The 25815-nt window shown below is 42.3% G+C and overlaps 15 non-coding genes across 15 annotated transcripts; 9 read left to right on the forward strand and 6 right to left on the reverse strand.

The window, feature by feature from the left end:
- Window positions 1-10903: 10903 nt before the first annotated feature.
- Trnae-cuc (transfer RNA glutamic acid (anticodon CUC)) lies at window positions 10904-10975 on the forward strand. The gene has a single exon. It is a non-coding gene; the product is annotated as a tRNA-Glu (tRNA).
- Window positions 10976-11605: 630 nt separating this feature from the next.
- On the forward strand, window positions 11606-11677 carry Trnae-cuc (transfer RNA glutamic acid (anticodon CUC)). Its single transcript has one exon. It is a non-coding gene; the product is annotated as a tRNA-Glu (tRNA).
- A 323-nt stretch (window positions 11678-12000) lies between these two features.
- Window positions 12001-12082, reverse strand: Trnal-aag (transfer RNA leucine (anticodon AAG)). Its single transcript has one exon. It is a non-coding gene; the product is annotated as a tRNA-Leu (tRNA).
- Window positions 12083-12712: 630 nt separating this feature from the next.
- On the forward strand, window positions 12713-12784 carry Trnae-cuc (transfer RNA glutamic acid (anticodon CUC)). Its single transcript has one exon. It is a non-coding gene; the product is annotated as a tRNA-Glu (tRNA).
- Window positions 12785-13417: 633 nt separating this feature from the next.
- Window positions 13418-13489, forward strand: Trnae-cuc (transfer RNA glutamic acid (anticodon CUC)). Its single transcript has one exon. It is a non-coding gene; the product is annotated as a tRNA-Glu (tRNA).
- Window positions 13490-13813: 324 nt separating this feature from the next.
- Window positions 13814-13895, reverse strand: Trnal-aag (transfer RNA leucine (anticodon AAG)). Its single transcript has one exon. It is a non-coding gene; the product is annotated as a tRNA-Leu (tRNA).
- Window positions 13896-15270: 1375 nt separating this feature from the next.
- On the forward strand, window positions 15271-15342 carry Trnae-cuc (transfer RNA glutamic acid (anticodon CUC)). The gene has a single exon. It is a non-coding gene; the product is annotated as a tRNA-Glu (tRNA).
- A 3458-nt stretch (window positions 15343-18800) lies between these two features.
- Trnal-aag (transfer RNA leucine (anticodon AAG)) lies at window positions 18801-18882 on the reverse strand. The gene has a single exon. It is a non-coding gene; the product is annotated as a tRNA-Leu (tRNA).
- A 601-nt stretch (window positions 18883-19483) lies between these two features.
- Window positions 19484-19556, forward strand: Trnae-cuc (transfer RNA glutamic acid (anticodon CUC)). Its single transcript has one exon. It is a non-coding gene; the product is annotated as a tRNA-Glu (tRNA).
- A 635-nt stretch (window positions 19557-20191) lies between these two features.
- Trnae-cuc (transfer RNA glutamic acid (anticodon CUC)) lies at window positions 20192-20263 on the forward strand. Its single transcript has one exon. It is a non-coding gene; the product is annotated as a tRNA-Glu (tRNA).
- Window positions 20264-20587: 324 nt separating this feature from the next.
- Window positions 20588-20669, reverse strand: Trnal-aag (transfer RNA leucine (anticodon AAG)). The gene has a single exon. It is a non-coding gene; the product is annotated as a tRNA-Leu (tRNA).
- Window positions 20670-21727: 1058 nt separating this feature from the next.
- Window positions 21728-21809, reverse strand: Trnal-aag (transfer RNA leucine (anticodon AAG)). Its single transcript has one exon. It is a non-coding gene; the product is annotated as a tRNA-Leu (tRNA).
- Window positions 21810-23188: 1379 nt separating this feature from the next.
- Window positions 23189-23260, forward strand: Trnae-cuc (transfer RNA glutamic acid (anticodon CUC)). Its single transcript has one exon. It is a non-coding gene; the product is annotated as a tRNA-Glu (tRNA).
- A 313-nt stretch (window positions 23261-23573) lies between these two features.
- Trnal-aag (transfer RNA leucine (anticodon AAG)) lies at window positions 23574-23655 on the reverse strand. Its single transcript has one exon. It is a non-coding gene; the product is annotated as a tRNA-Leu (tRNA).
- Window positions 23656-24201: 546 nt separating this feature from the next.
- Trnae-cuc (transfer RNA glutamic acid (anticodon CUC)) lies at window positions 24202-24273 on the forward strand. The gene has a single exon. It is a non-coding gene; the product is annotated as a tRNA-Glu (tRNA).
- Window positions 24274-25815: the final 1542 nt, after the last annotated feature.

Genomic DNA, 25815 nt, shown 5'->3' on the forward strand with positions numbered 1-25815 from the left:
ACAAGTTGTTCCGATACGTAATACAAACCCTCGGTCCTTTAACAATAGGAAGGTAACTAGCGGCAGCTGGGACGGTCGTAAGCTTCGAACAAGCGGGAGACGGAGTTAACTGCTTGTCCGATCGTGCGCGCGCCCGAGAGGTGAAGAATCACTTTTGCTTTCGGCCGCGGGTGTGAAGGACGTGTTCGTCATCGCTCTCTGCCCGCTTCATCGTCGTATGCTTTGTTTATATTGTGTTTTCTACTAATGGTTTGTTTGACTTGAAAATGAAACTGTAAGTACACTGTTTTCATTTTCATTACTTAATTATGAACCAACATGGAGCTATCGCCGTAGATGCGGCAATTTCCTCTCTTTTCATGAATTGAACCCTTGAATTATGTCTCGGTGCCGACGCTCGCGCCGAGTCATGTATTTGGGCGAAAGTGTGTAATTGAAAAATGTAAGTACTTTTTTCATTATATTTTTGCCCTGTGCGTTCGTTACCGAGAGCGTGATTGCGCTCGGCACGAGCCTTTTATTTTGTATGATAAAATGCAATGAAAGTGGATTCGCAATGCAGTATTCTTTTCATTTTCATTTATTTATTTGCATAATTTAATTTGGATCAATTTTCGCTCTTACCCGGGAATTGATCCTTACGATTATTTTCTGTGAAAGTGAAATCGCAAGTGCAGTATTCTGTTTCATTTTCATATATATTTTATGATAGCATCATATTATTTGGATCAAGTTTCCGTTCTTACCCGGGAATTGATCTTTTCCCCTTTAAGTTCTATGAAGTGAATCGCAAGGGCAGTATTCTGTTCCATTTTCATATTATCTTTTCACTGCTGTGCGGGGGTAAGGAAGCGAAGGTCTGCCAGGAAGTCGTCGGAAAGCTCTCCCGCGACTCCCTTGGTATCCGATTCTTCGTCTTCCTTCCTGCCCCCCGCTCAGCTTCTTCGTTGTATTTTGTATTTGGGGTCTTCCTTGCGTTCGGGGTGGGGCATGTCTCCCCCCCGTGCGTGAGGGAACCCCTCTTACTAATCTGTCTGTGCTACCGCAGGTGCTACATCCGTGGGAGACGACCTTGGACAGGTATGGGCCACTGCGGCTGCAGGGCGTGCCTAGCATCCACGATCTGCTGCAGCGTCTAGCGAGGTCTGGGGCGGTGACCTTGGAGCGGTCTCCACTACAACCTCCACGGCCGCTTATGCTGCTTCCCCCCGCTGGTCTACACTCCCCATGCTGTGTCGGTGACGCGTCTGCCGCTTCTAGGGCCGGTCGCCGCCGTACCGAGGAGGGGTATGCCGCTGACCGCCTGTGTTTCTTCGTGTTGCCTGCCCCAGACTTCCGCTGTTCCAGCAGCTCGCCCCTGGACCGGCCGCCAGTACCCAGGTTCCCGCTGGCTGCCGATGATTCTGGGAGGCGATGGCTGGGCCTGCCGTACCTGTCGCTGATGTGGTTCCCGCTACTGGCTTGGCTGTCCCTTCTGTGTTTACCGCTGCCGCTGTTCCTGCCGCTCCTGAGCTGGTTGCTGTTCCTGTCGCTCCTGGTTCCTGCGCCTGTCCATGCTGGTCCTGCCCATGGTGTGTCTTCCCCAGTCCCAGGTCCTTCCGGACAGGTGCAGTCGGGCCGTGTTGCTTCGGCAATAGGCCCGACTCCGGCCTGGATGGAGGACCTGACGACTGTCCTGCGTGAGCTGACGAAGAAGAGGAAGGTGTCATCTTCGTCTTCGTCTGCTGCTGCCTCTTTCCCCTTCGAATTCTAAGGCCCATAAGCCGAAGAAGAAGAAGGCTGCCTCCCCCCTAAGAAGTCTCCTTCGGGAACTTCTAAGGGCCCGTCCCACCTCGGTGGGACGGGGGGTCCTTCTGCTGGTCCTCCTGCTCCTTCGGGAGCGGGGGCCCGTCTCCCCTTCCGTAAGGAAGAGATAGACGGGGACCAGAGGAGTATCGGTTAGCTCTGGTACTTCCTCGCCTGGTGCTAGCGGCGATGCCGCTACGCCAGGTTCCGGCTCGGTCTCTCGTTCGCGAGAGATCCCGAGTGTACGCTCTCCCTCGGGAGACCGTGCAGCCAAAGTTTCGGCGCCAGAGTTCGCTCGGCGCCAAGACCACGGCACGGAGCAGAAGGCTGGCGAGAACCGCTCAGGTGACTCTCGCCAGGCCAGCGGCCGCTCTCGCAGCGACCAGCTGGTAACCGGGGTTTTCCCCCTAAGAAGACTCCTTCGGGAACTTCGAAGGGCTCGTCACACTCCGGTGTGACGGGGGGGGTTCTTCTGCTGGTCCTCCTGTTCCTTCGGGAACGGGGCCCGTCTCCCCTTCTGAGAAGAAGAAGAAGACGGGGACCAAGGGTGTGCTGGCTACCGCTGGTACACCCTCGCCTGGTCTTGGCAGCTCTGCTGCTAAGCCAGGTACCGGCTCGGTTTCTCGTCCGCGAGAAGTTCCGAGTGTACGGTTCCTTCGGGTGACCGTGCAGCCAAAGTTAAGACGCCTGAGTTCGCTCAGCGTCATGACCGAGGCACGGAGCAGAAGACTGTCGAGAGCCGCTCAGGTGACTCTCGCCAGGCCAGCGGCCGCTCTCGTAGCGACCAGCCGGTACCTCGGGTGGACGTGACGGTCTCTGACCGGCCACAGGTTGAGGCTGGGAAGAGGTCCCCCAGGTCCCCTCGACCGACGGTACCAGCCTCGGCTGGTACCAGCGGTTTACTGTGCCGCGAGGACGCTCACCGGTCTCACCGCGAAAGCGAGCTCTGCAGGTCACCTGACCGCTGCTCCCACAGGGACCGGGCGGATACGGTGACCAGCAGCAGCTCGTCTGACGCACGGGACCGGGGTCGACGTGCTCAGTCGAGCCGCTCGCCACAGGTGAGCGGCACGGCCAGGCCTGCAGATCGATCCCCACCGCGGGTTGGTGATCGGCTGCAGCCCCCCACGTACGCTGGTCCTGCCAGCGAGCAGGGGGGGGGAGCGTCAGGTCTGTCTCTCCACTACCTTCAACTTCCTCGGGCTACACCGGGAAGAGCGAGGTAGCTAGGAGTGATCGTGAGAGGTGCGCCGCTCACGATCCCGTCACGACGCCGCACGTGCCACGTATGGTCTTAGGACCAACCAGGACGTATGCGCAGTGATTGGAGGGGGCGACCGTCAGGGGCGGGGGGGGGAGGGGGTAGCGTCAGTTCTGTCTCTCCAGATACCTCAACTTCCTTGGCATACGCCAGGAAGAGCGAGGTATATAGGAGTGATCGTGAGATTGCGCCGCTCACGATCCCGTCACGACGCCGCACGTGCCAGGTATTGTCTTAGAACCAGCCAGGACGTACGCGCAAGTGATTGGAGGCAACCGTCAGGGATCTGTTGCTGGTCCTTCTTCTGAAGGAGGAGGGTCTTGGGAGCTGCTCTTGTTGGAGGGACTGGACGGTCCTACTCCTCAAGACGCTGTAACTTCCGAGATTCAGAGTAACTTTGCCCAGGTTATTGCACTGATTCGTCAGCACAACGACCTGGGGGAAGGATCGCCGCTCCCACCAGCAGAGCCCATGTCTCTGCTCGAGTCGTTTTGGGGCCCGAGAGGGAACCCAAACCGACGGTGGGTTTGCCGCGATCGGAGCTTGCCGATTCTGTCTTGAACCAGAGTCTCTCGTCTCCGGACAAGAAGGCTCTCTCAGTTCTGGCCGGTCGATCAAGCTACTTCCACCTCCTCTACTGCGACAGCGGCGTTTTCTACGTGTCTTCGGACACCGTATTTAAATACTCCTTCGGTCCTCCTGAGAGGTTTCGACCTCGACGAGGACTGGAATGAGTCGGAGGACGGTATCGGCTCTCTCCTGTCAGGTGTCGATCAGCCCCACCCAGACGACGTTCACAGTGGCGGCAGACCCTTACCTACAGTGAGAGTTCGTAACCCTCCTCGGGAAAACGTTTTCTCCTGACGATACGTTTTCCCAGACTCTGAGAGGCCATCGCCGCAAGGCGATGGCTGCTCCTACTCTTCTCCAACTGCTAGTTCCACTGGGAAGGCGAGCGAGTATCCAATTCCTCCCCCATTCTCTCCTTACGGCTACGAGGGAAAGGGGAGGGATCCTACAGAGATTTCTCTGTAGGATCCCACGTTGGGGACTGCGCTACCAGGGGGGACCTTCGGGTCCTACCTGACGTAAGCCCCGGTCGTTGAGGAGGGATCCTGCCCCATTCTCGATTTCTACGGGAATCGAGAGGACCACCAGCCGATATCGTTTGACGAATTCGGTGGGGGTTTCGCAGACTGCTTAGAATTCTACGGAATTTCTAGCGCATTCAGAGTGTTAGAGTTTCTTACGATCTCCAAACACTTAGGCGAGACCACGGTCCAAAGTGAGCGAGACGAGAATCCACGATATGTTACACGATAATCGGGAACCTCGCCTATGCTCGAATTCCTGGAATTTCTAGCATTAGGAAGAAGACTGCTGCTGAAAGAAGACTATCTCACAATAGGCGACCAACCTGGAATAGAGAAGAACGGACGGGAATATCCAGTTTGGCTTGAACTATCGTCTTAGTATTCTGTTCACCATTGAAGCTTTCCTTCAAGGAAGACTTCTTCACTCTCTTTGATAGAGACCGAAGGTGGTCGATCTCCAATCCTTATTTTGTTTTCTTGAAGGAAAGAATTTAGGATGGAGATCGTTGTTCAGAATCCTACAAATATACTACGTATATTAACCTCGCGACATGATTCTGCTAAGCAGTTGAATGGTCCGAGGGGTAGGCGCATATCCTGGTTATTCTACGGATTGCGACTTAGACGAAAAGTATTCTAATTGAACTGCAACCCGGGTTGCCTGCAACCTCCCAGGAGTTTCCAGTTTCAATTTTATATACTTATGGTGTTGTCACAACAACACCATTTAGGCTTTTATATTTACCGAAATTCGTTTCGCTTAAATATAATTGCTCGAGCATATCTTTTTATGCTCGGTGGTTCTAGCCGAACGCATTCCTTCGTGGAAAGGATTACTTGGTAACTCAGGATGACGAGTCAGCGACAGCTACTGCGTATTGAATTGCCCGAGGCATTTCAGTACCAGCTGCCGCTTTGAGATGGACGGTTGGTTATGTCTTTCTCACCTGCTTTGATTGAATACCAACCGTATCTCTGCCCAACAATCACGGACTTAAGTCTCTGATTAACGGGGATTCTCGCATACATGAATGACCATCTACTGCTGTGACGCTAGTATTCATCGTCTTCGGTATTGCGAGAATTTTAAACAGAGATATCTATTCGACTCTCATCTTTCTGTTTACCGCACGGTAACAGAATTCTGTAATAGTCTCTTGCTGCATCGTATCTCGATAATGCGAATGATTTTTGCGGAATCTGAGTTTGTCCTCAAAATATCTTGTATTCGGAGGTGTACAATTGTTCATTGTTCACCCCGGATTAGCAGATGTATTGAAAGACATCGCCTACTCCCACACCTGCCAGCTCTACTTCCAAACGTTCAGCCCATGAGAAGCAGTTCTTCAAGCGGCTCTCCCCTGTGTTTCATTACTGAAGAACGCCCCGCTTTCATTGCACAACGGACAGCAATGAAATGGCGGTTAGCGTTTTCAGTCATTTGTAAGCACAGGTTTAGAATCTTGAGATTCCTTCTCTCGATTCAGCTGGAAGACGTAGGTTGCATTCATTGCCTACCTTCGTCTTCAACGTCACATAGTGTTGTTTCTTTCTCCTTAAGCTGAGATTCAACGTCTATGAGATTTTCTTGCCATCAGGGACCTCGGTCTTTTGAAGGCAATTGACTTTCGCCTTTTGAGCTTATGCATTAAGAGAATCATCGCCGCGCCGTCCGGCATCGGTGACTAACAAATATTTTATTTGTTTGGTCTCTCAGCATAACTCTTTAAAGGGCGAAGGTCACGTGACTTACCCGATGCTTGGACAACTTGCCTCTACTGATTCCGAACCAGTCAGTCGACAGCTGTCAGAGCGCCCGAGTCAGTTACGAACTATGCTGTGGACTTAGTTCGGTTGTTCCAGAGCAATCATTACTTCGTCTTAATAGCTTGTCAGTATGAGTACTGTACATAACCAAAGTCGAGAAGAGGGATAGGTCATACGACTATTCCCTTCTTTTCGTCTTAGGTAACTGCATGACTTCTCTTGAGAAGTCAAGCACAAAGGGATGGGGATTTGTGACGCTCGATTTCGTACCGATCTTCGTAGCGAAGACTCAGAACCCTTCGGTAACTGACGATTGGTTCGAGTCCTTCACAATACCCTCCCTAATGGACTTCACCGCCTCCGATACGAAGGCTATGCTGCTTTGTCCTGTGAAGGCGCGACGGAGCTGTCTGAAGAAACTCGACACCCAGGATGAGTGTGGACGCCTCTTCATCATTCTCTCGCGTTCCGCAAGAACTTCTCCGTGGCGCAGGTAATGAAGGCAGGCGCCTGGTCCAACCGGACCGCATGCACCTCCTTCTACCTTCAGGATATTGCCCACAGTTCCTTGGATCTTTTTCCTTGGGGAACCGTGGTGGTTGCTCAACACGTTGTGTAGTTAACCCAGACCCTCGCAGGCTGAACAGCATCGAGTCCTGGTGTGACCGTAAGAATGGATGAGGAATGAGAGTGTGACTGGCTCCTCTTCCCATCTTTTTCTTCCCCTCTACCTCTGGGTAGAGGGACACGGTCGTCACCCTGCTGGGTAAGGACGAGATGCAGGTGAGCTACTAAATAGAGCACCATCCTATCCCTTTCAGTAGGGATAGGAGTAAATATCCACCACTTCCTCCAACAAGGGGGAGGAAGTGGATGCCAATTTGAGACAAACCCATCATTTTATGATTGTCTCTTGCAAACAGGAACAAGTTCTTGCTTGCTGGTACGAAGAGATACGCTTGCCTCTCTCTTAGTACTTGGCCCAGAGGTCTGACCATTGATCCTGCGGTGCACACCCCGATCAATCGGACAGAGGTTTGGATCCCTCCCTTGCTCTTACGACCAGGGAGGCACTCCAGGGTTGGACGAACACCAGTCTGTTCACCAAAAAGACTCAGATTCCTCCCACCAAGAAGTGAGTCTTCCTATTGTTAAAGGACCGAGGGTTTGTATTACGTATCGGAACAAATGACAATTTGTCGAAAATTGCATTTTTCCTAACTATACAAACCTGAGGTCCTTTACATATAGTCCCACCTCATGCCACCCCTCACTCTGCAACTTTTTGCATGGGCCTAAAGCAAAAGTGATTCTTCACCTCTCGCGCGCGCACGATCGGACAAGCAGTTAACTACCGTTCTCCCCTTGTTCGAAGCTTACGACCGTCCCAGCTGCCGCTAGTTACCTTCCTATTGTTAAAGGACCTCAGGTTTGTATAGTTAGGAAAAATGCAATTTTCGACAAATTGTCATTTTTTATGTATCCGTATCTGTGCATGATGATATATGATATTTCATTGTTTGCAAAAAGACAAGTGTCACCTGCATTCCTTTTATTTATGTATTCGTACCAGAATCGAAAAATGTAATAAATAAATACATATATTATATATTAGAATTAATATATATATATATATATATAGATATATATAATATATAATTTTTTTTTTACTATATTAGTATTTTTGGGTAAGCAAAATACATAACAGTCTAGTAATATTCAATCATTTATCTTCACTTTAAAACAAATTGGAAGTCTCTAGAACAATATTTAGATTTATGGTGAATTTTTGAAAAAAAACTTTTTCCTTCCCTCCGCGCGCTGGTTCTCGGCCGCAAATCTCCGAAATGCATACGTCGCATTCTCGTAATATTTGCTCCTTTTCATATTAGGCGTTTTATAGAGTTTCATATATGAAAATGTGCGCAATTTCATGCAGAATACAACATAAAATATTTGAAGGTTGTAGCTTTTCTCATTTTCGAAATATTTGCATATAAATCACGATAAATAGGAAAAAAACTACGTTAGGTCAATTTTGACTACCAAAATGGTCGAAAAACGCATTTGTAAGCTAAAACTCTTAGTCTAGTAATATTCAGTCATTTATCTTCACTTTAAAACAAATTCGAAGTCTCTAGAACAATATTTAGATTTATGGTGAATTTTTGAAAAAACCTTTTTCTTCCCTCCGTGCGCCGATTCTCGGCCGCAAATCTCCGAAATGCGTAAGTCGCATTCTCCTAATGTTTGCTCCTTTTCATATCAGGCGTTTTATAGACTTTCATCTAAGAAAATGTGCGCAATTTCAAGCAGATACAACAATAAATATTTGAAGGTTGTAGCTTTTCTCATTTTCTAAATATTTGCATATAAACCACGATAAATAGGAAAAAAACTACATTCGGTCAACTTTGACTCAACCGAAATGGTCGAAAAACACAATTGTAAGCTAAAACTCTTACTGTGTAGTAATATTCAGTCATTTATCTTCACTTTAAAACAAATTCGAAGTCTCTAGAACAATATTTAGATTTATGATGAATTTTTGAAAAAAATTTTTCCTTCCCTCCGTGCGCCGATTCGCGGCCGCAAATCTCCGAAATGCGTACGTCGCATTCTCCTAAAATTTGCTCATTTTCATATTAGGTGTTTTATAGTGTTTCATATATGAAAATGTGCGCAATTTCATGCAGAATACAAAATAAATATTTGAAGGTTGTAGCTTTTCTCATTTTCGAAATATTTGCATATGAAAAATATACATAAACATTTTGACATTCGGTCAAATTTAACTCTTCCGAAATGGTCGAAAACTGCAATTCTAAGCTAAAAATCTTACAGTATCGTAATATTCAATCATTTGTCTTTTTTTTACTTCTGAGCGTTACGAATTCATGCATCATTTTGTGATAATATTTTTTCTGTGTTGCTTTGATCGCTTTACAATGTGTTATATATCAAAATGATCGCAATTTAGTGTGTAATACAACGAAAAAAAAAGTAACTCGTTAGCTTTAACCGTTTTCCGCACAGCGCGATTTGAATACAATTATATAAATTTTTTTTTGCGCTTTCATATATCGCATTATTTATATATGACAATGATATTTTTTTTCATTTCTGATGGTTGCATACTAAACTTCAGGCAATGACAAAAAAGGAGCCAAAAATGAACTCAATCTTGAAAACTAAGCGCGCTGTGATTTTTTGAAAAAATAATTTTTTACGCTTCTGCGCTCACTCCCAGACCGGCCCGGCATACGGGAGACAATTTCTATTATACCGCTTCGGCGCAAGAGGGTTAATATAAAATATAGTCTTAATATAACAATATGAATTACAGCAGATCTTTAAATTCCATACTACTCCACTTTGTTACGTTGGTTGAACACCGTAATTGATGACTCCCATGTTGTTTTGTTTGCGAAAGGTAAATTCAGTTGTTGTCACTTTAGATCAAGCCAGCAACATGCTGGCACAGGCTCTTACTTCTAGAGCAACCTATAACAAGTTGTTTATTTTTCTAGACAATTTTATTCAACTTTTTTCTTTTGTCAATTTCAGTTATTTTCTAACCAATTTTATCCAACTTTTTTTTGGTCAAAATGGATTGGCAAATAATTAAAATTACACTTCAAGTTAATGTATATACATCAAGAAATACACACACTACCATACACAGTATTTATACAAAATTCCCATGGCAGCAGTGGAATTCAAACCCACGCCCCCAATACCAAGGACCCCCAGATATGATGAGTCCCAGCCGAGGACCCCAGCCAATCAAAAGTTATCCTTACCATACAGGGATACCCAGTACAATGTAGTACATTTAATGTTTGCATATTCATGCACAAAGTATGTATGTATAAGTATCGATAACAGACACTAAGATGATAAGAGACTGAGTGACGTATATTTTTTATTGTATATATTTTTTTGGAGTTGAAAAAAATATTAAGTTTTTCATTGTGTTGCAGACCCCCAGGGCCTCCTCTTGGATGTGCAGGGGTCAGCGGACACCAGTTTGGAATCACTGCCTAAGACCGTTCGGCCACACTACCTGATGAAACATGTTTCAGTCAACCAGTCAGCCTTATATCTTAAGAACTTATTGTTCAATGCACATTATGGTAAGGCTATTAAGAGAATGAACTCAGACATAAATTTTGTAGTTCTCTTAATTGGCTTTCCATTTATAGCTCTAAAACTACTATGTATTTCTATGTTTTCCTGAGACAAGCTTCCAACTCTAGTGTCAAAAAATTTGGCGCAATTTGATATCAAGCTACATCATCTTGCGAGAGGTTATAGAGGACCATTCATAGTACAAAATGATGTTAATAAAAATTATTAATAATTACTGCCTAAGAAGAATGACCAACACACGTGACCTAGCAGATAGGATTTGCAGCTCTCACCTGCGAGGCCCAGAGTTTGATTCCCGGCACAGGAAGATACCATTGGGTGAAATGCATACAACAGCAGTAAAATTTGCTACCGAAAGTTGATTTTAATTCTTTGCTGAAGTAGAAGGCCAGGGTAAAATATATATTAAGAACAATAAACTGGGCAAACATCAATGGATAGTTTAAAGAAACAACTACGTATCAATGGAAAGAAGCTATGCATATGCTCACAAGAAAAAAATATTCTGTAAAATTTTCTGTACCTTCCACCAGAAGTTGAAAGTGAATATTTCCAAACATGCACGTGGCCTCTTGTTCAAATTATTGTTTATTTTATTTTGTAAAATTACAATTACAGAATTACAGCCCACACAATATAGTACCAGATAAGAACTAAAGTCAGTAAAAAATTCTGAGTATATTTGTGGTAAAATACTTCGAAATGTACTGAGAAGGGTAAATGCGGTACTTTTCAGTGAGTTGTACATTTTTTTATAATACTCTCTTCTGCTTTAATTTGAAAAATTAAAATTACAAGTGTTACCAACATTTCCAGTAAATACAATCTAAGACCTCAGACCACTTCCCGTGTGGTCTAGTGGCTAGGATACGCGGCTCTCACCCGCGAGGCCCGGGTTCGATTCCCGGCACGGGAAAATGTTTTCCTATGGAATTGGTTAATAAAGTGTATTGTAAATATCTGCTAAAGTACAAGATAGATTAGCAAATTAATGTGAGGATATGAAACACTATCTTTAGTGTGTACAGGACTATACTCTAGATATCTTGTTTGTATTCCATAAACTATGATTCTTACTTCTTTCGTTTGGAAGAAGATCGTTAATTTCCCACTTGGTCCATTCCTGTGGTCTTATCTTTTTTGGTCAGGTTGGGGTTGGATCAGGGACTGAGATTACTCACAACTTTGTATGTATTACATCATTAGGAAAGATTGATTAAGGATTAAGAAAACATTATGACACCGGTGGGATTCGAACCCACACCCCCAAAGAGACTGGTGCCTTAAACCAGCGCCTTAAAATTCGTCTTACACACAAAATATGGAGTGTTACATTTGCATATCTTCCTCTTTCCATTGATGTGGTTTTTTTTTGTAAATTGACTGACCTCAAAGTTTACCTAGCCTGAGGAGTGCATATATTTACCAGTCTCCAGTAAGGGTTAAAGATGTTAACGAACAAGACTGATACACAGTTGAAAGCAGACTGGAAAATAACAGTGTTACCAACATTTCCAGTAATTACCTTCGGGTAACAAAGACCACATCCCGTGTGGTCTAGTGGCTAGGATACGCGGCTCTCACCCGCGAGGCCCGGGTTCGATTCCCGGCACGGGAAAATATTTTTCTGCAGAATTGGTTTTGAAAAGTGTATTGTAAATTGTCTGCAACAATACTAGACAGATGGGGAAGTCATTTAGACCTAAAAATGCAATACATCTCTAGTGCATATAGGACTGTACTCAAGATATCTTAGTTGTATCCCATAAACCATTGTCCCTACATTCTTTCCTTTGGAAGGAAGCTCAGTTCGGTTTTCACTTAGTCTACCTTGCCTTCTTACCTTTTTAGGCCAGGTCAGACAATGGCCTGAAATTACACACACCTCTGTTTGTAATATATCATTAGGAAAGAGTGAATAGTATTCTTATGAAAATTCTATGGCAGCGGTGGGATTCGAACCCACGCCCCCGAAGAGACTGGTGCCTTAAACCAGCGCCTTAGACCGCTCGGCCACGCTACCTGATGAAACATGTTTCTGCCAATCAGTCCCCCTCACGTAAAATATGAAGCGTTAAATTCCCCCTCACGTAAAATATGAAGCGTTAAATTCCAAATATCCACATCGAAACATGTGTCTATCCTTAAAGGCTAACTTGAAATAATATACAAAAACCATTTGGTTATGGACTCTATAATAGGTATGTCTTTCCTCACAATGTTCCTGAATAATGAATACTTTTGAAACTCTCTGTAGGCATTTACATCAGTTAGTAAATTTTTTCTTCTAACATTATTCTCCCAAAATTAACTCGGAGTCCTATGTACAAATGGTACAACACTAACTCTTAAATATAAATTTTGCAATTCTCATACTTGGCTATAAATTTCCAGTTCTGAAACCATTAATTCTTTGTCAACCGAAAACATAAAATACAGGACAACACAAGTCAAAAGTTTTGGTACCATAGGTAGAGAAAACCTCTCAGAAAATTACACACTCCATGGTATGCTGCTAATCAAGATACTAGTCCAGACAAAACATCTTTAAAGATGTTAGAGAATTAACTGACAAAAGAAACCAAATTGATGACCACCACGTAACAGTGTTACCAACATTTCCAGTAATTACCTTCCAAGATCAAAGACCACCTCCCGTGTGGTCTAGTGGCTAGGATACGCGGCTCTCACCCGCGAGGCCCGGGTTCGATTCCCGGCACGGGAAAATGTTTTCCTATGGAATTGGTTAATAAAGTGTATTGTAAATGTCTGCTAAAGTACAAGATAGATTAGCAAATTAATGTGAGGATATGAAACACTATATATCTTTAGTAAGTACAGGACTGTACTCTAGACATCTTGGTTGTATTCCATAAACTATGATTCTTACTTCTTTCTTTTGGAAGATCATTAATTTCCCACTTGGTCCATTCCTGTGGTCTTATCTTTTTTGGTCAGGTCGGGGTTGGATCAGGGACTGAGATTACTCACAACTTTGTATGTATTACATCATTAGGAAAGATTGATTAAGGATTAAGAAAACATTATGGCACCGGTGGGATTCGAACCCACAGCCCCAAAGAGACTGGTGCCTTAAACCAGCGCCTTAAAATTCATCTTACTCACAAAATATGGAGTGTTACATTTGCATATCTTCCTCTTTCCATTGATGTGGTTTTTTTTTTGTAAATTGACTGGCCTCAAAGTTTACCTAGCCTGAGGAGCTGCATATATTTACCAGTCTCCAGTAAGGGTTAAAGATGTTAACGAACAAGACTGATACACAGTTGAAAGCAGACTGGAAAATAACAGTGTTACCAACATTTCCAGTAATTACCTTCAGGTAACAAAGACCACATCCCGTGTGGTCTAGTGGCTAGGATACGCGGCTCTCACCCGCGAGGCCCGGGTTCGATTCCCGGCACGGGAAAATATTTTTCTGCAGAATTGGTTTTGAAAAGTGTATTGTAAATTGTCTGCAACAATACTAGACAGATGGGGAAGTCATTTAGACCTAAAAAATGCAATACATCTCTAGTGCATATAGGACTGTACTCAAGATATCTTAGTTGTATCCCATAAACCATTTTCCCTACATTCTTTCCTTTGGAAGGAAGCTCAGTTCGGTTTTCACTTAGTCTACCTTGCCTTCTTACCTTTTTAGGCCAGGTCAGACAATGGCCTGAAATTACACACACCTCTGTTTGTAATATATCATTAGGAAAGAGTGAATAGTATTCTTATGAAAATTCTATGGCAGCGGTGGGATTCGAACCCACGCCCCCGAAGAGACTGGTGCCTTAAACCAGCGCCTTAGACCGCTCGGCCACGCTACCTGATGAAACATGTTTCTGCCAATCAGTCCCACTCACGTAAAATATGAAGCGTTAAATCCCCCCTCACGTAAAATATGAAGCGTTAAATTCCCCCTCCTTAAAATGGAAGCGTTTAAATTCCAAATATCCACATCAAAACATGTGTCTATCCTTAAAGGCTAACTTGAAATAATATACAAAAACCATTTGGTTATGGACTCTATAATAGGTATGTCTTTCGTCAAAATGTTCCTGAATAATGAATACTTTTGAAACTCTCTGTAGGCATTTACATCAGTTAGTAAATTTTTTCTTCTAACATTATTCTCCCAAAATTAACTCGGAGTCCTATGTACAAATGGTACAACACTAACTCTTAAATATAAATTTTGCAATTCTCATACTTGGCTATAAATTTCCAGTTCTGAAACCATTAATTCTTTGTCAACCGAAAACATAAAATACAGGACAACACAAGTCAAAAGTTTTGGTACCATAGGTAGAGAAAACCTCTCAGAAAATTACACACTCCATGGTATGCTGCTAATCAAGATACTAGTCCAGACAAAACATCTTTAAAGATGTTAGAGAATTAACTGACAAAAGAAACCAAATTGATGACCACCACGTAACAGTGTTACCAACATTTCCAGTAATTACCTTCCAAGATCAAAGACCACCTCCCGTGTGGTCTAGTGGCTAGGATAACGCGGCTCATCACACCCGCGAGGACCCGGGTTCGATTCCCGGCACTGGAAAATGTTTTCCTATGGAATTGGTTAATAAAGTGTATTGTAAATGTCTGCTAAAGTACAAGATAGATTAGCAAATTAATGTGAGGATATGAAACACTATATATCTTTAGTAAGTACAGGACTGTACTCTAGACATCTTGGTTGTAATCCATAAACTATGATTCTTACTTCTTTCTTTTGGAAGATCATTAATTTCCCACTTGGTCCATTCCTGTGGTCTTATCTTTTTTGGTCAGGTCGGGGTTGGATCAGGGACTGAGATTACTCACAACTTTGTATGTATTACATCATTAGGAAAGATTGATTAAGGATTAAGAAAACATTATGGCACCGGTGGGATTCGAACCCACAGCCACAAAGAGACTGGTGCCTTAAACCAGCGCCTTAAAATTCATCTTACTCACAAAATATGAGGGGGCACATTTACTCTTTCCATTGATGTGGTTTTTTCTTTTTTTTGGTAAAATTGACTGACCACCAAGAAAGTTTAACCCAGCCTGAGGAGCTGCATATATTTACCAGTCTCCAGTAAGGGGTTAAAGATGTTAAGCGAACAAGACTGATACACATTTGAAAGCAGACTGGAAAATAACAGTGTTACCAACATTTCCAGTAATTACCTTCGGGTAACAAAGACCACATCCCGTGTGGTCTAGTGGCTAGGATACGCGGCTCTCACCCGCGAGGCCCGGGTTCGATTCCCGGCACGGGAAAATATTTTTCTGCAGAATTGGTTTTGAAAAGTGTATTGTAAATTGTCTGCAACAATACTAGACAGATGGGGAAGTCATTTAGACTAAAAAAAATGCAATACATCTCTAGTGCATATAGGACTGTACTCAAGATATCTTAGTTGTATCCCATAAACCATTGTCCCTACATTCTTTCCTTTGGAAGGAAGCTCAGTTCGGTTTTCACTTAGTCTACCTTGCCTTCTTACCTTTTTAGGCCAGGTCAGACAATGGCCTGAAATTACACACACCTCTGTTTGTAATATATCATTAGGAAAGAGTGAATAGTCTTCTTCTTCTTCCCAGCTTGTTCCCATTTTTATATGGGGTCGCCGTTTCGGATGAGCCGTTTCCATCTATTTCTATCTTGTGCTTCTGCCTCATCAATTCCCTTCTCATTTAAGTCTCCTCTCACACAGTCCTTCCATCTCTTTCTTGGTCTCCCTCATTTTCTTCTTCCTTGCACCTCCACCCCCATAGTATGTCTCCCAGCGTGGTCCTCATCTCTCCTCAACAGGTGTCCATACCATCTCAGCCTCCCCTCCTGCACTTTCTTTGATACTTCCACCACCTTAGTTGACCCCCTTATGTAGTCATTTCTGATCCTATCCACTCTTGTTACCCCAGACATCCATTTAAGCATTCTCATTTCTGCCACATCCATCTTCTTCTGCTCTGCTTTTCTCATGCTTGCTGTTTCCGTACCATACAGCATTGCTGTTCTTACCACCGTCTTGTGAAATTTTCCTTTTAACCTAAGCGGCACTCTTTTGTCACAAAGAACTCCCGAGGCCGCTCTCCAGTTGTTCCAGCCTGCCTGTACCCGATGTTTTACTTCTTCTTCCATACTTCCTCCAGCGTTAACAAAAGATCCCAAATACTTAAACTTATCAACTTTCCTTATTTGCTCTCCACCAAGCTGAATACTTTCTCTATCATCCCCCTCAGTGGTGGTACACATATATTCTGTCTTGGATCTACTTATTCTCATTCCTCTGTCCTCCAGTACTTCTCTCCATCTTTCCAATTTCACTTCCAGATCTTCCTGCTGCTCTGCACACAGAACAATATCATCCGCATACAATATGTTCCATGGTACTGTCTCCCTTACTTCCTCTATTATAACATCCATCACTATGTTAAAGATAAATGGGCTCAGAGCCGACCCCTGGTGTAATCCTACTCTCACCTCAAAACCTTCTCTCCCCCCAACACTGCTCCTCACTCTGGTAAATACGTTCCGGTACATCTCTTGTATCAATCGCACATACTTCTCTGGCACCATCTCCCTCAGACTCCTCCATACCTCTTGTCTCGGGACTCGGTCATAAGCCTTTTCAAGGTCAATGAATACCATATGTAGGTCCCTTTGTCTTTCCCCGAATTTCTCCATTATTTGCCTCAGACAAAATATACCATCTGTTGTTCCCCTTCCCTTCATATAAATCCCATCTGCTCTTTACCTATTTGTACTTCTTCTCTCAGTCTAGCATCTATCATCCTTTCCAGTATCTTCAAAGTGTGGGACATCAATTTAATGCCCCTATAATTACCACACTCTTGGACATCGCCTTTCCCTTTAAAAATTGGGATCAATATACTCCCACGCCACTCATTTGGTATCTTTTCCTGTTCAAGGATCTTTATCATAAGATCGTACAGTATATCCACTCCTTCATCTCCTAATGCTCCATGCCTCCACCGGGATCATGTCTGGTCCGGTTGCCTTCCCATTCTTCATCTTCTTCAGTGCATTTAGTACCTCTTGCCTAGAAAAACCTCATTACCATGCCAATGTTCACTTGCCCCTCCTCTCTTATTAGTCTATTATTTTCTTCATTTAACAACTGTTCGAAATATTCTTTTTTCCATCTCTTCACAATGTCTTCCTCCTTTCTAAGCACTACACCCTCTTGATCCTTTATTTGTTTGATATGTGTTATATCTTTGGTGCTCTTATTTCTAGCCTTTGATAGCTTGATCATCTTCTTTAATCCTTCCTTTGTCCCCAGCTCATTATACACATCATCATACGACTTTGCTTTAGCTTGGGCTAACACCTTTTTCACCACCTTGTTTTTCTCTCTGTACCTATTTCTGTCTTCCACTGACTGTGACTCCCTTCCCTCTTTTTCTTGCCTCCTTCTTATCTTTTACTACTTTCTCAATGTCTTCATCCCACCACCAACTCTCCTTTTCTTCCCATATGATACCAGATGTCTCTCCTAGCAGCTCCTTTCCATGCCTTATTACTGCTGCATTTCGTGCCCACCATTCTTGAACATCTTCAATCCCTATATCAATATCCTCCAAAACCCTCCTCTTAAACTCTCTTCTTATCCCCTTCCTTCTGTAATTCGTACCATTTAATTTTCCTTATCCCTTTAGCTTTGGTTTTTCTTTTTACCCATTTTCAACTTCAAGTCCATACATAGCAGCCTGTGCTTGGGGGGCTACATGGTCGCCTGGAATAACTTTGCAGTTCTTGACCTCCACCAGATTTATCCTTTTATACAAGAAATAGTCTATCTGGGAGAATCTTCCCCCACTCCTATATGTTATTAGGTGTTCCCTTTTCTTCTCAAAGAATGTGTTTACTATTGCCATGTCGAATGACACAGCAAAGTCCACTACACTCTCTCCTTCTGGGTTTCTCTCCCCAATTCCATGGCCCCCATGCACCCGCCCAATCGCCTCATTTTCACTTCCGACATGGCCATTCAAATCTGCCCCAACTATCACCCTCTCATGCTCTTCCAGTTCTTGCATTATTCCATCCATGTCTCTCCAGAAATTTCCCTTCTCTTCTTCTGTGCAACCAACTTGTGGTGCATATGCGCTTATAATATTCAGAATCTCTCCTCCATAACATATCTTCATCTGATGATACGGTCATTCTTTCTATGCACTTCTATTACAGAGTTCTTTAGTTCACTAGACAGTACTATGCCAACTCCATTTCTACCTTGTTTATTTGCTCCACTATAATATAGCTTATATCCATCTTCCAACTCTTTAGCTTTATTTCCTTTTCACCGCGTTTCTTGCACACACACAACATCTACTTTCTTTTCTCTCATCAAGTCAGCCAATTCTCTACCTCTCCCAGTCATGGACCCAACATTTAGCTGACATACTCTGAACCCAATGTGAGCTTGCTTCTTTAGCTGCACCCGCTCCTGATGCAGTAGCCCTCGCCTTACCACAGAGTTAGGGCGATGTCTCTGTGCGTCGTTTACGGAGTACGCCCTAGCATTACCTCTTTCCATATTTCGGCTCATTCCATTTTTGGTTTTGGCACAGATTTTTACAGCCGGATGCCCTTCCTGACACCAACCCTCCCTATTTATCCGGGCTTGGGACCGGCACCCATAAGGACTTGGTTGCCCCCCCAGGTGGCTAGGTTGAAAGAGTGAATAGTATTCTTATGAAAAATTCTATGGCAGCGGTGGGATTCGAACCCACGCCCCCGAAGAGACTGGTGCCTTAAACCAGCACCTTAGACCGCTCGGCCACGCTACCTGATGAAACATGTTTCTGCCAATCAGTCCCCCTCACGTAAAGTATGAAGCGTTAAATTCCAAATATCCACATCGAAACATCAGTCTATCCTTAAAGGCTAACTTGAAATAATATACAAAAACCATTTGGTTATGGACTCTATAATAGGCATGTCTTTCCTCACAATGTTCCTGAATAATGAATACTTTTGAAACTCTCTGTAGGCATTTACATCAGTTAGTAAATTTGTTCTTCTAACATTATTCTCCCAAAATTAACTCGGAGTCCTATGTCCAAATGGTACAACACTAACTCTTAAATATAAATTTTGCAATTCATCTACTTAGCTTTAAATTTCCAGTTCTGAAACCATTAATTCTTTTTCAACCAAAAACATTAAATACAGGACAACACAAATCAAAAGTTTTGGTACCACAGGTAGAGAAAACTTCTCAGAAAATTACACACTCCATGGTATGCTGCTAATCAAGATACTAGTCCAAACAAAACATCTTGAAAGATGTTAGAGAATTAACTGACAAAAGAAACCAAATTGTGAACACTATTAACAGTGTTACCAACATTTCCAGTAATTACCCTCCAAGATCAAAGACCACTACCGTCTTGTGTGCGTCTAGTGGCTAGGATACGCGGCTCTCACCCGCGAGGCCCGGGTTCGATTCCCGGCACGGGAAAATGTTTTCCTCTGAAATTGGTTAATAAAGTGTATTGTAAATGTCTGCTAAAGTACAAGATAGATTAGCAAATTAATGTGAGGATATGAAACACAATATATCTTTAGTAAGTACAGGACTACTCTCTAGATATCTTGGTTGTATTCCATAAACTATGATTCTTACTTCTTTCTTTTGGAAGATGATCATTAATTTCCCACTTGGTCCATTCCTGTGGTCTTATCTTTTTTGGTCAGGTCGGGGTTGGATCAGGGACTGAGATTACTCACAACTTTGTATGTGTTACATCATTAGGAAAGATTGATTAAGGATTAAGAAAACATTATGGCACTGGTGGGATTCGAACCCACACCCCCAAAGAGACTGGTGACTTAAACCAGCGCCTTAAAATTCATCTTACTCACAAAATATGGAGTGTTACATTTGCATATCTTCCTCTTTCCATTGATGTGGTTTTTTTTTGTAAATTGATTGACCTCAAAGTTTACCCAGTCTGAGGAGCTGCATATATTTACCAGTCTCCAGTAAGGGTTAAAGATGTTAACGAACAAGACTGATACACAGTTGAAAGCAGACTGGAAAATAACAGTGTTATCAACATTTCCAGTGATTACCTTCGGGTAACAAAGACCACATCCCGTGTGGTCTAGTGGCTAGGATACGCGGCTCTCACCCGCGAGGCCCGGGTTCGATTCCCGGCACGGGAAAATATTTTTCTGCAGAATTGGTTTTGAAAAGTGTATTGTAAATTGTCTGCTACAATATTAGACAGATGGGGAAGTCATTTAGACCTAAAAAATGCAATACATCTCTAGTGCATATAGGACTGTACTCAAGATATCTTAGTTGTATCCCATAAACCATTTTCCCTACATTCTTTCCTTTGGAAGGAAGCTCAGTTCGGTTTTCACTTAGTCTACCTTGCCTTCTTACCTGTTTAGGCCAGGTCAGACAATGGCCTGAAATTACACACACCTCTGTTTGTAATGTATCATTAGGAAAGAGTGAATAGTATTCTTATGAAAATTCTATGGCAGCGGTGGGATTCGAACCCACGCCCCCGAAGAGACTGGTGCCTTAAACCAGCGCCTTAGACCGCTCGGCCACGCTACCTGATGAAACATGTTTCTGCCATTCAGTCCCCCTCATAAAATATGAAGCGTTAAATTCCAAATATCCACATCGAAACATCAGTCTATCCTTAAAGGCTAACTTGAAATAATATACAAAAATCATTTGGTTATGGACTCTATAATAGGCATGTCTTTCCTCACAATGTTCCTGAATAATGAATACTTTTGAAACTCTCTGTAGGCATTTACATCAGTTAGTAAATTTTTCTTCTAACATTATTCTCCCAAAATTAACTCGGAGTCCTATGTCCAAATGGTACAACACTAACTCTTAAATATAAATTTTGCAATTCTCATACTTGGCTATACATTTCCAGTTCTGAAACCATTAATTCTTTGTCAACCGAAAACATTAAATACAGGCCAACACAAGTCAAAAGTTTTAGTACCATAGGTAGAGAAAACCTTTCAGAAAATTACACACTCCATGGTATGCTGCTAATCAAGATACTAGTGTCCAGACAAAACATCTTGAAAGATGTTAGAGAATTAACTGACAAAAGAAACCAAATTGATGACCACCACGTAACAGTGTTACCAACATTTCCAGTAATTACCTTCCAAGATCAAAGACCACCTCCCGTGTGGTCTAGTGGCTAGGATACGCGGCTCTCACCCGCGAGGACCGGGTTGATTCCCGGCACGGGAAAATGTTTTCCTATGGAATTGGTTAATAAAGTGTATTGTAAATGTATGCTAAAGTACAAGATAGATTAGCAAATTAATGTGAGGATATGAAACACAATATATCTTTAGTAAGTACAGGACTGTACTCTAGACATCTTGGTTGTATTCCATAAACTATGATTCTTACTTCTTTCTTTTGGAAGAAGATTGGTTATTCCCCCACTTAGTCCATTCCTGTGATCTTAACTTTTTTGGTCAGGTCAGGGTTAGATCAGGGACTGAGATTACTCACAACTTTGTATGTATTACATCATCAGGAAAGACTTAAAAGGATTAAGAAAACTGAGTTTACTCACAACTTTGTATGTATTACATCATCAGGAAAGACTTAAAAGGATTAAAAAAACTCCATGGCAGCAGTGGGATTCGAACCCACGCCCCCAAAGAGACTGGTGCCTTAAACCAGCACCTTAGACTGCTCGGCCACGCTACCTGATGAAACATGATTCAGCCATTCAGAAACCCCTCACATAGCTCTTGTGGACTTCATCTTATACCGAAATATGCAATACATTACTTTTCAAATTTCCATATTGAAACAAGTCTTCCTAACCTTAGTGGCTACTTGATATAAAAATAACTTCTAGATATGGGCTCTTATATGTATTTGGCATGTTTGTCCATTAACTGTAGATTAATAATGAATACATTTGACACTGTGTAAGTATATGTCAGTTAGCACATTTTTTTTTTAAAATTTTTCTTCCAAAATTAACACACTGCCCGAACCCTTCAACGTACAGCAATAACTTACCATAAATTCTGCAGTTCACATACTTGGGAGTATAATCAATTAGTGTCCTGAAACCACTATTTCTTTGTCGACACGAAACATCAGACATGGGACAACCTAAGTTCAAAGATTTGGTATTGTAAGTAAAGAAAACCTCTCTGAGAACCATACATTCCATGGTATGCTGCTAATGAAGAGGGAACACTTTATCCCTCAGTGGACGGATTGAGCCTCTGGAGTAGTAATAATAGGTTTGGGGTGATGGACAGATTGATCCCGTAGATTTACAATATTATGCGCCATCAATTTGGAAGAATCAGGCAGGAAAGAGGTGTCAATACTTTTATACCCATAAATTCACTTATGGAAACTTTTATACTGACTAGATCATGAGTGTGGGCATCTCAGGACTTCAGTAGTGCTTATGATTTGAAGTGGGAATGTTCTGCCTTTCTCTCTCTCTCACATGACATCTTTTTGTAAATTTACTCATAAATATACCAAGGGGTTGCTGCTGTTTTTTGTTTTGTGATACTAAGTCAGTCATAAATGTAATTTTACAAAGACAATGGCAAAGAAATATTAGATAAACAAGTAAAAAAAAAAAAAAAAAAAAAAAAAAAAAAAAAAAAGTTACTGAATCTTCGTTCTCTGTAAATTTATGGAAATATTTTTCAACAAATATGCTAAAAATGTTACTTCTGTTTTGATATTGTGTGACACTAATTACAATTTTACAAAATAAAATAAATTAATTTTCTAGAAAAAACACACAAGTTGGTAAAATTTACAATTGTCTTGTAAAAGAGGACCCACAAGGGGTTGTAAATACGTAGTCATATTCTTTTATTCTTTCACCATGCACATTTGCATATCTCCTCTTTCCATTGATTTTTTTTTCTTTTTATTTTTTTACTGACCTCAAAGTTTACCCAGCTTATGGAGCTTCATATCATATTTATCCCTCCAGTAAGGGTTAAAGATGTTAACGAACAAGACTGATACACAGTTGAAAGCAGACTGGAAAATAACAGTGTTACCACATTTCCAGTAATTACCTTCGGCTAACTAAGACCACATCCCGTGTGGTCTAGTGGCTAGGATACGCGGCTCTCACCCGCGAGGCCCGGGTTCGATTCCCGGCACGGGAAAATATTTTTCTGCTTAATTAGTTTTGAAAAGTGTATTTGTGTTACAATACTAGACAGATGGGGAAGTCGTTTAGACTTAAAAAATGCAATACAGCTCTAGCGCATATAGGACTGTAATCCAGATATCTTAGTTATATTCCATAAACCAAATTCCCAGCATTCTTTCCTTTGGAAGGAAGCTCAATTTGTTTTTCACTTAGTCTACCTTTCCTTCTTACCTTTTTAGGTCAGGTTAGACAATGGCCTGGAATTACACACACCTCTGTTTGTAATATATCATTAGGAAAGAGTGAATAGTATTATGAAAATTCTATGGCAGCGGTGGGATTCGAACCCACGCCCCCGAAGAGACTGGTGCCTTAAACCAGCGCCTTAGACCGCTCGGCCACGCTACCTGATGAAACATGTTTCTGCCAACCAGTCGCCCTCACGTAAAATATGCAGCGTTAAATTCCAAATATCCACATTGAAACATCTGTCTATCCTTAAAGGCTAATTTAAACAATATAAAAACCATTTGGATATGAACTCTATAATTGGCATGCTTTCCCTGAAAATGTTTCTGAATATATATCAGTTAGCAATTTTTTTTTTTTATCATTCTTCCAAAATTAACTTAAGAGCCCAATGTCAATGTACATCACCAACTCTAAATATAATTTTTGCAACACTCATACATGGCTATTAATTCATAGTTCTGAAATCATTAATTCTTTGTCATCCTAAAACATTAAACACAGGACAACACAAGTCAAAAGGTTTGGTACTATAGGTAGAGAAAACCTCTCTGAAAAATACACACTCCACGATATGCTACTTATCAAGACAGAACACCTTGAAAGATGTTAAAGAATTAACTGAAAAACAAACAAAAGTGATGACCTCCGCATAACAGTGTTACCAACATTTCCAGTAATTACCCTTCAAGAACAAAGGCCATCTCCCGTGTGGTCTAGTGGCTAGGATACGCGGCTCTCACCCGCGAGGCCCGGGTTCGATTCCCGGCACGGGAAATTATTTTCTTATGGAATTAGTTGATAAAATGTATTGTAAATGCCTGCTAGAATACAAGATAGATAGCAAATCAATATCAAGATATGAAACAATATCTTTGTTGTGTACAGACTGTACTCTAGATATCATGGTTGTATTTCATATAGTATGATTCTTGCATTCTTTCTTTTGGAAGGAAGGTTAGTTAATTTCCCACTTAGTCCATTCCTGTCCTCTTATCATTTTTGGTTAGGTCAGGGTTAGACCAGGAGCTGAAATTACTCATAACTTTGTATTTACTACTTCATTTGGTTAGACTGAATAGTATTCTTAAGAAAACTATGGCAGCAGTGGGATTTGAACCCACGCCCCCGAAGAGACTGGTGCCTTAAACAAGCGCCTTAGACCGCTCGGCCACGCTACCTGATGAAGCACGTTTCAGCCATTCAGAACCCCCTCACATATCATATGAGGAATTCATCTCATTAAAAAACAAAGTGTTAAATTCCAAGTTTCCACATTGAAACAAGTCTTCGTGACCTTAGAGACTAACTTGAAAAATAAAAAAAAAAACTTCTGGTAATGTACTTTATATAATTGGCATGTTTTTCATTAAATGTTGGTTAATGATAAATACATTTGACACACTGTGTAAGCAGAAGTCAGTTTGCACATTTTTGCTTCCAAAATTTTTCTTACAAAATTAACAGTGCCCAAAGCCTTGAAGGTACATATAAGTTCAGCAATAACACAAAACAAATTTTGCAGTTCACATACAATTGCAGATCTGAAACCATGGTATGCTGCCAATTATGAAAGAACACCTTAAAGATGTTAACCCTTAAACGCCTATTGGACGTATTATACGTTGACTAAAATTGTCTGTCGGGTGCTTAAGTGACGTACGATACGTCGACTACAAAAAGTTTTTTTAAATATTCGTGGAAAAATAGTTATAAGCCTAGTTTGCAAAAAATATTAAATCACACGCCTTGAGGGATGCTGGGAGTTCACGGATTAAACCGTTGTTTTGTTTACAAGCGTTACACAGCCTCACATGCGCAAATTGTGTTCTTCTCACACCAGCAAGCATCAGCGACGCGTCGTCGGAGAGTGATCTCTTGCCGCATTCGTGTTTTGCAGAACTTTTGCGAGTGTTAGAGTATTTGTGACACAACAGGATGTTCACAGAGATGTCCCAACGTCGTCAGGAGCGTGAAAGGCGCGTATTGCCTGTCGGTAGGGATCGTGTGAGGCGAGTTTTGGACTTGGATGCTGGAGAGGGACCAAGCACCCAAGGTGACACAGCTCTCCAAAGCCGTGTTGTGTGGCCAAAAGTGTCCAAGGACCACATCGTGTGCCTTTTACGACCCCTAGGAAGCATCGGGGTGTCCTGAGAGGCATTCATAGACATTTGGGAGGCCTCCAACAAAAGGACATTGATGAGTACCTGTTGAAGCTCGATCGAGAGCAACTCACAAGTCCTCATTTTGATGGCAGTTGGTCATCGAGTGACGAGGACATCACGCCTGATGTCAGTGATGACGAATATTTGCTCCCAA

The sequence above is a fragment of the Macrobrachium nipponense genome, chromosome 11, assembly GCF_015104395.2.
Source record: "Macrobrachium nipponense isolate FS-2020 chromosome 11, ASM1510439v2, whole genome shotgun sequence".
NCBI classification, from domain to species: Eukaryota; Metazoa; Arthropoda; class Malacostraca; order Decapoda; family Palaemonidae; genus Macrobrachium; species Macrobrachium nipponense.